Below are 18,430 nucleotides of genomic sequence, written 5' to 3'. Positions count from 1 at the left end.
AAGATTGTGAAATATAGATCGCTAGGGTACACAGTAGGACTGATCTTCATGGATGATGGACGCTATAGATTTTTTAAGATGATTTGTCAGAGTTTTAGACAATATTTTATAATCAGTTCCTAAAAGAGAGACCGGTCACCAGTTCTTCAATAAACCAAGATCTCCTTTCTTGGGTAAAAGAGTCACTACAGCTCTTATACAACTGATGGGTAGGATATTTGACTCAAAGCTTTCGAGAAACACCTCATACAAATCCTGACCAATGAGGGACCAGAAGGCTTTATAAATTTCAGAAGTCAAGCCATCCAATCCTGGTGATTTTCCCGAAGATTGCTGCTGGACAGCTTCCGTTAACTCCTGAAAGGACAAAGGTTTCTCCAGCTCTGCTTTATCTTCATGTCCAAGATGCGGCAGTCCATCTGAAAGCAGATTAATTGCTCCAAGGTCACAGGGTTGTACAGTATATAATTCTTCATAAAAAGATAGAGTTTGCGAAAAAAAAAATTCTTTTCTGTTATTTCTTTCCCATTTAACAATTTAAGATGATTTATATTCTTTTTTCTCTGATGTTCTTTTCCAATGAAGAAAAGAAAGTTGTTGAAGAATCCATGCTGTTTAACTGAAGATATCTTCCCCGTATGGATGTACTACGACTTATCTCTTCATACAAATTTTTCAAAATAATGTTGTACTCGTCAAGCATTTTTGCAGTTTCCATCTCTTTACCATCACTAATGGAGCTGCTTAGCTTCAGAATCTGCTGTTCCAAAAACTTAACCTTTTCCTAGTTCAGTCAGGTGACTCCTTGTGTATTGTTGGCACAAGAGCCGGATCTGTACATTTCCAATATCCCACCACTGGCTTAAAGTATTATACTGTGATTTTCTCTCTCTCCACTCTCCCCAAAACTGAGCAACTAATTGTACAAAAACTTTATCTTGCAATAATCTATTATTAAAAGCCAAATCTTATAATATGTGTTACTCTGCGTTATAGTCATAGTTACTGCAATATAGTGGTGATCCGAAAATGGTGTTGGCGAAATATCACTATTGGAAAATCTTCCTCTGTCGTTCATCTGAACATAAAATTTATCGAGTCGTGCACCGGAAACTGTATTAGAATTCATTTTCACCCATGTATATTGTTTACTGCCAGGGAAAGCTTCTCTCCATACATCTACAAGACTATGAAACTGAACAACGGTTTTTTGAGTCTCAGACGAATTTGGATGAGGTTCAACATGATTCCGATCCATAGTGTAATCGAATGTACAATTAAAATCACCAGCTAAAATGATTATTCTATTCTGCGAAACCTTTGAAATAACGTCTTTTACTTTTTTTAAAAAAGAAGCTCTTTCTGCCCCATCATTCGGAGCATAAATATTAATAAGAGATTGCGGTAACTCAAAGTGTAAATTCTATAATTTGCATTCTGCCAGGTATAATTTCTTCAGCTCTACTGTCTTGAATTTGTAAATCCGATGAAATAAGAACTTCTACTCCGGCACTCACGTTTGAATCATGGCTCACTGAGCCATTGCACCTGATTGTCCATATATGTGTGTGTGTTTCTTGCAGAAAAACTACACTTGCTTTTTTCCAACTAAAAAAATCGAACAAAGCGAATAATTTTTCAGCACCACGACATCCATTAATGTTCAAAGATCATAAGTTTAAGGATGCCATGATGCTGACTATTGAATAAATGACGAATGACATCGCAACACAGGTCTCATTATCTCCTCTCTTCATTACAACATATTCAAACCTTCTTCGCCTTACGGTTAATCATGACTTTTACCTTTGTTATTATTTTCCTGAGGCGATAAAGCTTCTGAATGCTAAGCTCTTCGTCAGTTGCTTTATTCATCGACATTTTACACGACACCAAAAAGCGCTTTAAATCAGGGAAAAAAGTCTCAATTTGTGGTTTCCGAGCTCCTTTAGTCTCATCTAGAAAGTCATTAATTTGCTTTAATGTGTACAGTCTAGCGCTGAGAGACTCTGTTCCTTCAGCATCATCCATATCAGAAAAACTCTCTATGCTCTCTAGATTAACATCTGAGTCATTTTCAGAGTGAGCATACTCTGAACTCATGGTGGACATCTGAGTACAAATATCTACAACTGCTTCACTTTCACCATCTCCTTTATTACTTTCTATTTCTGTCTGTTCTTTTTCTGATGGTTTATCATGTTAATTTACTGTCTGAGTCAATGTTTCTCCACTACTTGCCTGACTTACCCGCTCCTCGTTGTAATCATGATTTTCTACATCTCCTGCATCAGGATTCCCTTTAGGTGCTGTTTTAACATCTGGAACGAGATGGTTCTCTCTATGCTCCTTCACTTTGGAACTCTCTTCCTCCTGAACTCAGGGAAGCCCAGACTTTTGGCATTTTTAAAGCTCTTCTCAAGACACACTTTTTTAAACTTGCATTCGACTGCTGATGTCTTTTTCGATTGTTTAATAATTATTTTTATTAGTATTAATGTTGTTGTTTTTATTCTTATTAACCTGTATTTGTTTTATTTTTCTGTGGACTGTGATTTTATGTACAGCGCTCTGAGAAGCTGCTTTAAAGGCGCTTTATAAAATGAAGTTTATTATTATTATTATTATTATTATTATTATTATTATTATTATTATTATTATTATTATTATTATTATTATGGTTGGTTATTTTGTCTGGCATGTCGCTCGGTTGTTTGAAGATTAGACGGTCTGACATGTCCTAGTTCTCCGCACAAAAAACACAGCATATGATCCGAACTAATAAAGATTGTGTAATGTTTGCCTTCATTAGTCAGCTTTACAGCCAGATTGAGCGGATCCTGTTGTTTATTCAGAGTCATGTTCGTAAATCGCCGAAACGACATAACGTGCTTGATATCCAGATTTTTCAGACCGAGTGGAATCAGGTCGTGTCGTTAATCGTGAGTCCGCATTTAACCAGGTCATCTACCATCTGAACCTCGGGGAGAAAAACAACAACAGCTTTATTCATCCTACAAGCTGACTGGATATTTGACCACCGACCTGTTCACTGACTGCAACCAGCACATCTTCCACAGATACGAAGTCATCAGGTGTACATTTAAATCCATGTCTCAGAGTCAAGCGTGAGAAATCTCCGCTTCACCCCATTTGTCAAAGTTTTCCGACCGAAGTCGGCGCTCAAAGAAGTTTTATGTCTAAGATTAATCTTTTTTTACATGAATCTTAAAAAAGAACAAAGAAATTGATTAAAAGTAACAAACTCTCAAAAGTGTGCCGCAAAACTCTCGACTCCTCCCACTACCCACAATCCTGAGAGAGAGAGAGAGAGAGAGAGAGAGAGAGAGAGAGAGAGAGAGAGAGAGAGAGAGAGAGAGAGAGAGAGAGAGAGACTAAGACACCTCTAATGTATTCAATTTTGGTATATTTACATATCTACATTTTTAAAATTATTATTTTCTTTTTTTTTTAAAAAGAAGAGAGAAGAACCCCCTCAGACCCCCTACCCCCACCCTCAACCCAGAAAACCCCAACCCTTTCAGTTCTACTACAAGTCCAATGTAGTCATATAGTGTGCAAATGTCCACAGTGCTATTCATATTATAGCTTTTCTTGCGGCTGATGTCCATTTTCTCAGTCTGAACCGTCTCCGTGGTGACAGCACGCCCAGGTTTTCAGTTTTTATTGCTTGTTGTGCAGATTGAATTATATTTTTTCCCTGCCCGAGAAGTAGTTAGTTAGCAAGACGTTACGATTTCCTTTTGTTAAGTCTAGAAAACAGTTTAACTGTTCTGTGGTGTACAGTTCTTCAGGTTGTTCTGAAAAGTTTGAAGTAGGTGGGTTACCTGATCCTGCTTCATTCACCTCCCTGCCTCTGATGCTCATATCCCCAATCTGAAGCGTCTCGTTGGTGACAGCACGCCCAGATTCTCACCTGTTGTTGTGTGCTCCACAGATTTTATGATTTTTTTTCTATCCGGAAAGTAGTTTGTTAGTACGACATCATCTTGTCGTAAAATCTGCTCCAAGAACCAGGTTAACTGTTCTATGGTGTAAAATTATCCTGGCTGTTCGACCACATCCTCCTCCATGTCTGTGAGGGGTTCTCCTCCTGTAGCTCCTGCGCTGCGGTCTGGTTCTCCTGCATCACAACACTATGTTGTGGCTGTTTGGAAAACATAAAGGTAGTCGGCTGATCTAGGGTGACCTCTTCCTCCTCATCATCATCATCTGTAAACTGTTCTTCTCTACCAGCTCCTGTGCTGCTCTCTGGGCCCGAGTCCTCCTGAGAGAGAAATAGTTTGTATATAATGTACCCTTAGTTTTGACAGGTATAGGTCAAAGGTCAAAAAGATACACATTCTAACTCTCTATATCTAGATCAAAGGTCATGATCATAAAAATATTTATAGTTATGTTAAATCTGGATCACATCCATTGGTGACAGAAACGTTACCATACATGGTACGGCCATGTGTTTTCCACCCCACACACGTTGCACACATGTTCTTTCTAACACTCTGTGGTAGGTCATAAAAATATATATAGTTATGTTAATTCGGGATCCCATCCATTCCTGACACAAATGTTACTATACATGGAATGGCCATGTGTATTACACACAGACATCCAAACAAAAATATGACACACACAAACACACTTTATTTTCACATTATTTAAAAGGAATTTAAGTGTTTTTTACTAAATTACCATAATTATGAACACAAGTTGTTAAGTTGACAATCATTTTTAAAATTACGTTTCTCCATTTAGATTGTCTGCAGTAGAATGCAGTCTTTTAAACCAGGAAAAATGACTGCCTTTAAGTTGTATAACAATAGTAAGTAAAATCCAGCGTGATTTACATTACAAATCTCATACATAACATCTCTGCAGGATTTATAGACGTTAAAGCACTGAATGAAATGAGCAATATAGACAAAAAATAAACACTCTGTGTCTACTACTTTTATCTCTCTCATAGTACATTTACATTTATTCATTTAACAGAGTGTTAGAGGACCTGTAGACTGCACAAATACTAAGGACATTACAATTTATCATTTCACTTACAATTAAATCCTACTAAAGCAATGAATTTGGGGGCATGTTCTCAATAGTGATATGACCAATAGTGGACTCGTGTATAGGCTACACCTGCTAATACATTTGATGGACTATTTTGCACTAGTACACGTAGCTAACGCTAGTCATATTTAGCAGTGTAATTTGAATATCTACTCTTTAGTTTACCGTAGCAGTGGATAAGAAGGAAAACATTTCATTTGACAAATCTGCTCATCTAGAGAGGGATTTTCATTTGTGCTATAGGAAAGATAAGCATGATTACATTTCTGCTTATTCATGTAAACCTCAACTACATTGTGTAATCTAATTTCATGTATTGATACATTTTTTATTTTATTTTTAAAATCTTTTGTCATTCGCACACGTAGCCTTCTAGCTCCACAGCCTTTGGACTGTGGATAGTAGATAAAAGTAGTAGACACAGTGTGCAATATGTGCAATGTTCAGTACGTCATATAATAATAATAATGGGTCTTTATTGATCACATATACATTACAGCACAGTGAAATTCTTTTCTTTGCATATCCCAGGTTGTTAGGAAGTTGGTTTCAGAGCACAGGGTCAGCCATGATACAGCGCCCCTGGAGTAGAGAGGGTTAAGGGGCTTGCTCAAGGCCCAACAGTGGCAGTGCTGCCCCCATCTTGAATCATATTACCATAAATACTTAAATGTGCAGTCATTTGTTTCTTTTTTTCACTTTTTTATTCAATTCCTGCTTATTCAGGCTCAGAGTAATGTAGGCTGCATTGAATTTTATTTTCAATTCCCTCATCTCTTTCTTAGCAACTTTATCACTAGCACGTTGCACTGCTTTCACGATTGGGGTGGCACGAGGGGCAGACCTAGCAATGACACAATCCCTGGCGTTCTCATGTTTTTTACTGTCAGCATGCTTCTTTACGGTTTCTTTTTTAAAATGACTCGAACTGGTAATGAACTCTGTTTTACCAGCAATATCTTGTCCTGCTGACTAACGTTAGTTAACTACGCAGTTAGCTAGCCTACATATAACGGATAAATTCACATTCTAACAAACTAAACCACATCAAACTAAATTAAACACCTTTAATAAAAAGGCTCAGGCAGGGTTAGGTTAGGGGATGACTCAACCCAACACTCAACCCAACCCAACCCAACACCTCCCACTTGGTGTGGGAGGTGGCACAGGCACAAAACCTTGTCCTTCATTCTGTATATATTTCTCTATATGTATTTAACATTCTATGAGAAAATATCAGTTGTATAAAAAAAATGGAAAAGAAATTATATATATTTTTTAATCTATATATTGTGTTAAAAATGAATTCTGCCACTTTAAAAAAAAAGAATTTTCATGAATCTCATGAAAATGAATCATACGTAAATGAATCACATGTATATGAACCATATGAAAATGAATAAATAAAGACTTTTTAAAAAAGACGTTTTAGGTGAGGTTAATTATTGGGGGTTGGAGGATGAGTTTAGAGAACATATTATTTGTTTCTGATGGTTAAGTTCAGGGTTAGGGTTGGCCCCTGAGTTTCAACATTGGAAAAGGGAGTTTTTATTGGTTAAAAATTAGGTGATTAGAGTTTATTGTTTGGGTAAGCCCCTAGATTTCAAGATAAAAAATGGTTTTAATGGTTGGAATAGAAGTTCTAATTGGGTTTAAGGGTACTGGATCTATGTTCCCCTATTGTCCAACTTGTACAGATGAAATTTAATCTGGCCCAAATTTAGGGCCGAACCAGAAAAAAGTTCCATTAATTTTGTCCATGTTCCCTCTCAGATCCTTCTTCCTATTGATTACTCCCCTCTCCCCTGAGAAGAAATGCCTTTCTCTCTATTAATATATACCCCCACACACATTTATATATAATATTATATTATATTTATATTTTTGTGTCACGATATGGAGGTTGAGACGGATGCAAGTGCAGATTTTTCAAGTTTAATAAAGAACTAAACAAAATACAAAAGACACTGACATTGGGGCAAATCACTGTGGCAAAGACTAAACATAAACCAAAGAGAAAAACACAGCACCAGGGACAAAGGTAAAGAAAGACAAACGTGAGACAAAGAGTGCAGTGAAAACTGTGGCTAAATACACAAGTGCTTACCAGGAATGTGATCCAGGTGCAGGTGGTCATGTGATTGTGATGCAGTGGCTGCTGGGAACTGTAGTTCAGATTTCCTTCTCTGATTACATGACATAATGGTGTATGGTGTAATATGTGGTAATGTACGGGTATTACTCTGTGCGTGTGTGTGTGTTTATACAGAGGCTGAATGTGTTGGCCAGTCTGCTTTAGGGTAACTTACCCAAAATACATCAGAGCATCATCACAGCTCTCATTACTGTAGATGGCCAGCCAGAGACATCGTCACCGAGCTCATCAATGAAAGGGTACAGATGGCTACACACCTTCTCTTCAGAGCGAAGGGAATCATGGGTGTGGTCAGATCTGATTGGTCAGAAGCTGTTAATAAATCTTTTAAAAATAACTGCAGCTCTGACAGCAGTGCATATGCAAATCAGTTCCCAGGTTTATACAGTATGAACACACTCATTTTTAACTATCCACGCTATATCGTCAGCGAGAATGCCCAATTCGTATACAATGAGATCGTATATACATCACGTCTTTGTGTATGTGTTCACGTAGGTGGACTCGAGCAGTAACTTTGAGTGGCAGAAGCAGCTGTGCTAATACTGGGACGTGGATCTGGATAAGTGTGTGGCCAGAATGGCTCTGTATCAGTACATCTACGGATATGAGTACCCAGGAGCCTGCCTGCGTCTGGTCATCATCCCGCTCACAGTAAAGACGTGTTAACAATACGTTAAGAATTCATAATGCATAATGTAGTGTAGTGCATGTTATTATAATAATATTTATTTAAATACTATGCGTAATGCATTAAGGAGGCTTTATAACATGCTTCGAATGCGTTTATCGCTCATTATAGGCGTGAGAAAGAGTGAAGTCTTAAAGATATGTTTGTGTGTGACCTTTCCATCAGGAACATGTTTAATGTAAAAAAAATCTTCTTGGAAATTACATGCTTGTGCTTGTTTGTGATGGTTTTTAGGACCGGTGCTATCTGTGTCTGATGGGTAACACCTCGAATAACATGTGTGTAGAAGGTGTGAGCTTGATCCTTTCACCGTTAGCCAGACAGAGTGTCTTGTTGTTGTCCAACACGGCGGTAATTTTCTCAATCCACAGGCACGTCCACAGGTACGTCACTCACCACCCACTTGTGCGTGTTGGCGGTGTCACTGCCGAGGGACGTTTGATGGCACTCCGCTCCAGTGTGAGAGGGTCGCCTTCACCATACAGCACGTCCATGCTCACTGACTGCGGGTTGAGCACGTAGGTCTCGATGGGCTTGTAGAAGGGATTCACCTCGCAGCCCTCTGTCTCGTGGAGGGTGCGCAGTGCATCAGCGAGGGCACGGTATGCCGTGGTCTAACCGCCTCTTGTAGGGCACACCAGCAAGACGCCCTGGTGCACCAGCATGGTCTCGTACAGCTGGATCACCTTGGCGGTCATGCTGGAGAAGGGCTGCAGGGAGCGGGTGCATAGAGCTGCCTCGATGTTCGACTGAAGTGCGCCGTAGTCGTGCTCGGGGACGCCCACACCAGGAAAGAGGTCCACCAGAATACCGTTAAACGCACACAAGAAAGATTGGATTGACTCGATTGACACTAGGTTCAAGATGTTCAGATTATGGATGTTCAGATGTTCCAGGATTCTTTACTTTTCATCTAGTATAACATTACAAGGTGCTAATGTTATATACTTTAAATGTTTTTTTTTAAAAAAAAGTTATATAGTATATGAGTACAGCTTTTTAGTTGCAAAGAATTTGCAAATGTCAGTTAATTCTATTTCCTAATTTGTCCTGGAATTTCCTCCTAGTGCCTGATTCCAGGGATCCTGTGATAATGACCTTTGATAGTAAAGAAATATTTGGAGTAAATGTAAACTTTGGTGTTCTTTACTATTTATCAGTTTATTTTATTTTAAGTTCTGCGTCATCCTTGAGTAACTTGGATTGAAGCGGCCTCCAGGTTGTCCCGGAGCTCAGTCCTGCCTGCGTAGCCTGGGTTCATCGTGATTAAGGCAGCTTCCTACAAATGGAAGCAAGGGAAATGATAACGATTCAAACCCTTGCTAATATTCTGAAATCGATTGCAACACTGAGTGAGTCTGTTCCAAGAATCGATTCAGCACAAATCTCGAATTAAAGGTTAGGGGAACAACCCACAGTATTAAGTACATAGGATCATTATCATGATTAACAGGGCGATTCCTAATACCTGGTGTCAATTCGTAGATACCAGGTAAAGGGAATAGAGTCGATTCAAAGGAATCAAGCTTTGGAGTCGACTCTATAGTCATTGTGAATATGGAGTCAACTCCAAAGCTTGATTGTGGGGGAAGCATGACTGAAGAACCTTGATTTCTCAGTTTGGGAACAATCCCAAAGAAATAGCTGGGAGACGCAGAGCGTTTGGCATCGTTGTGACAAACGCTGAATCTCACAGCTTTTTTTTAAGTTTTTAATTACTCAACAACTAAGACACAACCCCCTCGTTTATTCCTTCACTTTCATCTTTCACTACTTTTTTTTATTTTGCATTTTGTTCTGATTCTTTCCCCCTGAATGTCTGGCTAGAACTTTCTGGAACTGGGAGCTAATGCTAAATTTAATGTTCTGTTAGAAAAGACAGCTTGATGTGTGGTTTCATTAAATTCATTCAATTTAAATATCTTGTCTTTCTAAGAAAAACTGCTGATTAAGCAATGCACTATACCATATTCATGAGAAAGTAGAATGTTGTATTTGTTATTTGACGTTTGTGTAAATTCAATACGTCGTTTTCAGCTAGTGATTAAAGAATTGGTTCATGAGTCATCTTTGTCAGATATGCTGGTAGGGCTTTCTGATTTTAGTCACTTAACCATTCAAAAGAGTTATTTGTGTGTGGAACGGTGTTGCATTGCACCCACGAATACCTGCAACCTGGAATGGAAAATAAGATTTATTTTGTTCCAACACTTTTTTGTTGTTGTTGTTGTTGTTGTTGTTGTTGTTGTTGCTCCAAAACTGAAAAGTGTTAAAATGGAAGCAGAAGTAAGTGTAGCTTCTTAAATTGTGTAGTGTAACGCAGTGTTTTTCAATCTTTTTTGAGCCATGGCACATTTTTTACATTGGAAAAATCTTGTGGCACACCACCGACCAAATATGTTACAGAATGGCACTCTGTAGCCTAATACAGTATATATAATTACAATATAGTTTCTCAATTTATTTATACTCACTCAGTGTGAAACCTGGGCCTGTTTAGATGAACACAAAGCCGATATCCTGGCAGGAATTTAAGAAAGGCATACACGAAGCTCTTCAACAGCTTTCAGTCTCTCTCTGTTTTTAGTTTTTTATAGCAGTTAGGCTTGAAAAGCTCAGCTCACACACATATGTTGAGGAAAATGGGAGCAATGTCAAAACTTTGTTGGCCGGAATGAGGAATTCCTTGGCAGCAGTCAACCAAAAACTGTCCAAAGGAAGTTCAGCAAATCTTAGCTTTAAACCACGATCTTGTTTCAGTTCAGTTAGTTCCTCCTGCTCCTGTAAAGTCATGTCCTTTCCAACAGCAGTCAAGGCATTCAGTGGAGGCTGAAGAGAAATAAAATGACAACTTCTCCTCAAGAGTTTACAGATGTTTACCTATTACCTTGCACAGTGCAGCAGGGTGATCTTGCCGTTCCTCTGTGAGTGGGAACATCTCAAGGTTGGCACTTTGCACATGTTGTTGCCAGAGGTGCACCTTTAAATGGAATCCATTTATTTTATCTCATTTCGGCCTTGCATCCGTGTGTTCGGTTCATTCAGATGATGAAATATATCTGCCAGGTATGCCAGCTTTGCACACCACTCATCACTTGCAAACAGATTTGAGTAATCAGACCTCTCATTTGTCAGAAAACTTTAAGTTCCTCCCGCAGCTCATACACACGGACCAGCAACTTGTCACGCTACAACCATCGGACCGCTGTATGGAGCAATAAGGCTTTATGCTCCGCTCACATTTCCTCACGCAAAGATGCAAATATACCTTTTCAAAGGTCGTGTCTTTACAAAGTTCCCTATGCGCACAACATCATCCACCACAGGAACTAGTTCTGCTGGTAAAGTCTTTGCAACGAAGGTGTCACAGTGCAGAAAACAGTGTGTAACAATAAGATCTGGGTTTCTTTCCTTCACTCTGCTAACGAAGCCTTAGGTGTGCCCGACCATGGCTGCAGCTCCATCAGTGCAAACACTTGTGCAATTTTCCCATGTAAGTCCTCCCTGGTCAAGATATTCCGATTTGACCCAAAAAATTTCCTCTCCTGTTGTTTTTTCTGGCAGTGCCTTACAAAATAGGAAGTTTTCTCTAATGGCATCTCCATCCACAAAACGCACATTGGCCAAGAGCTGAGAATATCCGTAGACTCATCAGGTTGCAACGCAGATTTACTACTGATGCGTATCTTTTCCAAAACATGGCTTTCGATGTCTGTAGACATGTCATCAGTACATCTGGCGAATGTGTTATCTGAGAGCGGGAGTTTAGATATGTCTTTAACCGCGTCAGGGCCGAGCATCTCGTTGACAGTGTCTTTGCGGGCAGGTAGTATTAACGTCTCTGCCACAGTGTGGGACTTTTTTCATTTAGCTACAAGTTCAGCAACTAGCTTTGAGGGCTTTCTAGTTTACCTTTGTGGTTTTTCTCATTAATGTTGCCTGTTTCTGTGTTTTCACGCAGACAAACAAGATAGTCCATCGGCTTGTTTTGAAGCGACGGGTGTTTCACTTGGAGATAGCGTTTAAGCTTGCTTGGCACCATGGCGCTATTGGACTGCTTCTCGCCACACACCAAGCATAATGGAGTCGGGGTCATCTCATCGCTGGTGAAAGTAAATCCTAACGAAAGATAACTTTCGCTGTATTGCCTCGAGCTCACCGTCTTTGCTTTCTTTTTACCACCACTCATACTAGGCCCTTCACCTGGGTCACAATCTTGTCCAGGGCCCAGTTCGGAGTTTGCATGTTTCCTTTTTAAAAACTTCTCCATCACTGCCACCACGACCTGTCGCATGCGTCACTAATTCTCTCGTCTCTAAGAAGGTAGGAGGCAATTACCTGCTGCCACCCGGACGAATATTACATTACTCTGCCAGTCACTATATTACAGCACAGACACTCAACAATGGCTTATTGTTTGCAGATAATCATGAATAAATTTGAATAAAAAAGAATTTTAAGACTAAGTGAAATTGGACAATTTCTCAAGGCACGCCTGACGATCTCTCACGACACACTAGTGTGCCACGGCACAGTGGTTGAAAAACACTTCTCTACGGTATGTAGACTGTATTACATGCGTGTTGAGCAGAGAGGAGATATTATAATATTATACAATATCTGGAAATATAGTGTGTGACTGCTGCTGAAATAAGGAAGAGAGTTAGGATTCTCGCCTGCCACGCGGGAGACCTGGGTTCAATTCCCGGCCAGTGCAGAAGTGAGTTTTGAAAGTTAAGCCTTCACCAAAAGAACGTTACAAGCCTTATCATTTCTGCCCAAACTAGACCAACTCCATGCTGCTGAAATATACAAGAGACTTAGGATGTTCCTTTTCTATTTTGAAACCAAACTGTTTAATCAGAACAATACTTAATGAAAAGCACACTCTGCATTGTCCTTACTCCTTTAAGATAAGCATTGGTGGTTCAGTGGTCAAATTCTGACCGACCACGCGTGAGGCCGGGGTTCCATTCCCGGCCACTCACGGCTGAGTTTTGAATATTGAGCATTCACCCAAAGAACTCCACAAGCCTGATCATTTCTGTCCAAAAAAAAGGGTAGCAGACACAGTCCATGTTGCTCAAATATACAAGAGCCTTAGTATGCTCCTTGTCAATTTTGAGCCAAATTGCTGAGTGAGCACAATACTTCCCTGGAAAGCGCCCTCTGTGAAGTCTGGGTTAGATTCCAGGCCAATGCACAACTGAGTTTTGGAGACATTTGTTTTGCTTGAGCCTTCACCCAAAGCACTTCACAAGCCTTATCAGTTCCGCCCAAAACTAGGGTAGTGGACAAACTCCATGCTGCTGAAATATGGAAGAGATTCTCCTTTAGAATTTTAAACCAAATTGCTGAAGCAGCACAGTACTCAGCTTGAAATCGCACTCTGCGAAGTCCATGGATTTTTAAGATAAGCATTGGTCTTTCAGTGGTAGAATTCTCACCTGCCACGCAGGGGCCAGTCACACGTAGGTGTAGAGCGCTGACTAGCCAATAGAAAGCGAGGATAATCCAGGAGGAGGGTCGGACGAACCTAACGTAAAAACATCCGTTCAAATATTTATATTATATTATCTGTTACATATTGTATCTATGTAATTTTTTAAAAGCGGCATTGTCAACATTTACTATTCCGATGCTCTTTCAGTGTGTAAAATTAACTGTTAAAGAAGAATGTGAAATTAACAGTTGTCAAAATTAAAATAACTATCTAAATAATATATGCAGGGTGTGTTATAGTAAGTTATTGAAAATGTATTCCAAATAAGGACTAAGATTTAAAACATTTACAAATACAAGCTAGATAAAACATATTTACAAATACACAAGACAATTTTGTTTTGTTTTTTTTAAATACAATGTTGTCTATACACAATTCCACAATGGTAGAGAGAGAGAGAGAGAGAGAGAGAGAGAGAGAGAGAGAGAGAGAGAGAGAGAGAGAGAGAGAGAGAGAGAGAGAGAGAGAGAGAGAGAGAGAGAGAGAGAGAGAGAGAGAATGAACACAGAAGACGTAGAATGAGATTCATGGACAACAGTATTACACAGGATTTGTAACTATTTACCAAAACCCTAACCCTTAGCTTGACTCAGCTACCCTTATAAATGGCTCCTCATGGTTTTCTCTTAAAATTAAGGCCTTCCTTGCGAGACAAGAATCTTCACCATCTGAGCTATGAGTAAGTTACATTTTCCTGTATTTCTAGTTTATAATTTATTTTCATATTTGCTCTATATCTCTATTTTATATATAGTTATACTGCTTGAAAAACGATTTACTGTACTTCCTACTTCATAATATCATTATATTACCCTTCTACTGTCCTACATATCCTACTATTCTGTATTTTATAAAGAGTTTTCTATTATTATAAGATATTACCCTTATAATATCTTAATACTCCTTTTTATTATTCTTATAAAGTTATAATGTTATGTGTGTGTGTGTGTGTATGTCTTACATGCCCGCCCTTGACTGTACGAGAGTGTGTGTGTGTGTGTGTCTGTGTGTTAGTACTCCTCAGCTCTTATACTTCTGTTTGACTCTTCGACTAATAAACCATAGTGTAGTACTCTTAAAGATCTTTAAAGTGTGAATCCAATTTGTCAATATCTGCCTAATACCGCTTCTGTGTGTCTAGGTGCCCATCGTCATTCCTTCTTCTCCCCTTTACTGGATCTGGATCTGGACACTCATTATCAGCTTGCGTATCTCACTGCTGAAATCATGGTGCTACTTAACTTTCTTCGCAGCGCCCCCTCTGGAAATGGAAATGCGGGGCCCCCCCTCTCCGATACAGAATCTGCCCTGTGAACATGTGTATTGATGCCTCCACACAGCCAAAACCCCTCTCCAGCTTTCAGTCTGAGGGAGATGTCATCTTCTCTGACCTGGTCCCCGACCCTTCTTCCCTCTTCTCACCTGTCAGTCCGCCCCACTCTCAGTGGTCCTCTCACTTCACCTTCGCTGACTATCCCATGTCCCCAGGATGCACCCCATTTTCTTCCCCCCACCACTCTCCTCAGGATTACACACCCACCAGTCCTGTGAATTATCAATAAAATTACATATTACTTTACTAAGTCTCCCTCATGTTTATTTCATGTCATTTTTATCCACAACATTTCCCCCCTCTGAGGCTATAAAGCCTCATACACTACCTTAATTAAGCGGGTGTCTCGGGTGTCGTTCTGCTGCACCCCATGGCCATCCCCCTAACCATAATTCCTAACCCTTAGCTTCTCATTTCAACTATATCTATTATCTCGAATCTAACTACCTTGATTATACGTTTGTTTGCCTACATCGATAATAAGTGTGATTAACTGAGTTCCCCTACTCATTCATTATTACTACTAAGTATGAGAGTGGCCACTGCAGTAACTACTCGATTGGATCTACACGTCCCTATCTTTCTCAACGAGGCCTGTCAGCCCACAGTTTTGTATTTGTTGGGACCTGCAGAGTCTTGCTCCCGCCAAAAAAAACAACCCCAATCCTTCGCAGTCAGGGGTGGGCAAAAAAACCTCCTATGAGGAAAAATTCCCACCCTGCCAGCACTATGTGCTCGACAGCACCATTATACTTTTCTCGTGCCTGAGTGCGTCATATCGCAAACATTTTATAACATTTTATACCAATACAACTTGACAGTCTCTGTTGGCAGTATCCCTCTGTATGCTGTTTGTCTTCAGCTCAAGCACTTTACGTACTGTAGAGAGCCACCCTTTGGGGAGAGGTTAGGCTAGCACGTACACCCAGGGTATGGATCTTCACATTTTCTCACCCTGTCTGCCACTGACTTGAGAGTTCTACGATAGCAGACCCCCCATTGACGGCAGCTTCGTACACAGCAGCTTCGTACCGGACCTTCACGTGTTCCCCACCATCTCGTCATTGGAGTAGCATCCTCCAGGGGTCGCACGTTCTTGTAGTCCGCTGCTGCCTTGTAGTCAACATTCTCTCGCTGCGCCGGGTCTCCCACCTCCGGGTGAACACCTCCCCCCGTTGAGGCGGTAACGCCTCACCCATAACAATGCACCCAGCTCTTTTCCTGTGAATAGATAGCTTCATACATAATAGTTAGTGGTCTCATATATGTTTTTGATTCATCTGCAATTACTCCAGTGGCAGTCCATCATGAGGAACAGACACAGACATGGGTCTACCCGTAAGCATTTCATGCTGTGTTAATTACATATTGCTGTTAGTCCGCATGCAGTGACCTAATAACAATAGGTCATTAGTGCAAGAGGTAGAGCATCTACCGAAATACGTTTAGTATCAGCACAAATTACGGTAACTTGAGATGGTATGCCAGATCTAGGACCTATCCCTGGTCAAGAAAATTTTTTTAAAATATCACACCGTTGCCTGCAAGTAAGAGATCACTCCTCTACCTTCCCCCTCCCACACTGGCTAAAACTCATGGGTATCTGTAATACATACAGTGAGAAGTGCAGTCAGAATCAGAATTCAATTAAACTATTTGCTCGATAAGTGGCGTTCCAACGGTTTTTCGAAAACCGCATTGCATTTAAACAACTCTAAACAGACAACACAATCCATGGGCCTAAACGTCAGTATTTATCTATATATTTATATATTAGCAGTTTTACCCTTAACCAGGTTGCACTCTGTAGTGATAGCTTTAAATTCAACCAATTGGGCAGAACAGGGTGTTCATAATGTTTGTGAAATTTCAGACCCGAAACTTTTAAGCTTGAGGAAATATGAATTTCGGCTAGGCAATCGTGAGTGTTCTCAGTGTCTGGCTCCACATAATTAATTAGGCACTACAACACTACAGTTGGTGTGTTTGGCACACTAATAGGTTTAAGAATTTCATTTTGGGTGGTACATAGATCAACCCCATATCCCCATATCCTGTTCTTTCAAAATAGAAATGACCTGGTGTGATGAACGTAAGATCAATGTGTGAGAGAGCAGTTTTCCCAGTGATCTGCACTAAGAGAGCATCTCCAGCCGCGGCACGCACCGTGTTGGCAATCCTTGTGCCACCAAATCCAATGTTTTCAATACATAAACCACGGCCCTGTAAGCGCCCCACTCTCCTGAGCCGGGACCCCCCCAGCAGCACCCCCCCCTTTCAGTCACATGATCGATGTATCATTTCAGTCACATGTATCATTTCAGTCACATGATCGATGTATATATATATATATATATATATATATATATATATATATATATATATATATATATATATATATATATATATAATCTGTATCAAAAGTAGGAGAAAGTTCCAGTTATTGTTATTCCTTTCAATGACCACCAAATATCAGTGGAGTGTTGTGCAGAAGACACCATGACTGTATGGCATTCAAACCCAGGTGTTTGCACTTATCATCCATTTTTAACCCACTTGGTTTGTTTTTAAAGCTCTGCATCCTGTTTAACAAGGTACTCAAAAACCAGTTTAAGTTCATACTGTACCACACCCTCTAGCAGATCATGCATGATGTCAACAGCATAGTTATCAGTACAATGGAAATACTGTAATGAATTGAGCACACATGACTTTTTGACACCATATATTGACCGCAGTTCAGGATTTTCATTTAGTGCCTTACAGTGTTCAGTATGAACCTCTTTGGAACGGAAAATTAACCTAGAATGACCTTCAGTAAATATAGATTCTTCCTTACTAATTAAACAAAGCCTACAGAAATTACTTGCACTGTAAGATTCCCAGCAAGCCATTTAAAGCTAAATTATCTCCTGTTACTTGAATTACTGAGCCAAACAATGGTGGTTCAAAACAATGAAGCTGTATGACTTCAGTTTCTAAGATTTTCAGGTCATCAATAAGGGGCTTTAGTATCACATCAAAACCGTATGTCTTAAGATCTTCCATGTAGAATAGAGCTGCATGATGTACATTAATCAGTACAGAGTTTTTTTTAGAGTAAAATAGTGTTGTGGATAAAAAATGTCATAAAATAAACATAAGGGAGAAGAAGGAAAAACGGGCACCTTGACACGTAGAAGCGGGATTAGGCGGACATTGACAGATTGGAATTACGAGCAATTTAAGAGCAGTAATAGTAAAAAAAAAAAGTCAAAAAGAAGTGTACGAGCTGAGGAGTGCTAAAACACACACACACACACACACACACACACACACTCGTGCAGTCAAGGGCGGGCAAGTAGACACAACATACATAAACACACATGAATAACTTTAATAATATCTTATAGTGATAGAGAAACTCTATAAAAAACAGAATAGTAGCATATGCAGGACAGTAGAACTGTAATGATATTAAGAAGTTGGAAGTACAGTAAACCGCTTTTCAAGTAGTATAAATATATATAAACTAATATAGTGCAAATATGAAAATAAATTATAAATGAGAAGTACAGGAAAAAAAGGAAAATATAACTTACTCATGATTCAGATGGTGAAGATTCTCGTCTCGCAAGGAAAGCCTTAATTTTTAGAGAACCATGAAGAAAGCCAGTT

At 39.6% G+C, this 18,430-nt stretch overlaps 1 long non-coding RNA gene across 1 annotated transcript; it reads right to left on the bottom strand.

Annotated features, from left to right (window-relative positions):
• Positions 1-8,938: 8,938 nt before the first annotated feature.
• On the bottom strand, positions 8,939-17,057 carry LOC128630792 (uncharacterized). Its single transcript, XR_008395010.1, has 3 exons — positions 15,728-17,057; positions 13,385-13,473; positions 8,939-9,216 (listed from the first exon to the last, which is right to left on the bottom strand). It is a non-coding gene; the product is annotated as an uncharacterized LOC128630792 (long non-coding RNA).
• Positions 17,058-18,430: the final 1,373 nt, after the last annotated feature.

This window comes from Ictalurus punctatus, unplaced genomic scaffold (assembly GCF_001660625.3).
Source record: "Ictalurus punctatus breed USDA103 unplaced genomic scaffold, Coco_2.0 Super-Scaffold_100060, whole genome shotgun sequence".
In the NCBI taxonomy this organism is placed as follows: Eukaryota; Metazoa; Chordata; class Actinopteri; order Siluriformes; family Ictaluridae; genus Ictalurus; species Ictalurus punctatus.
The sequence above is the reverse complement of the archived record's forward strand: the minus strand, read 5'-3'. Positions and strand labels throughout refer to the sequence as shown.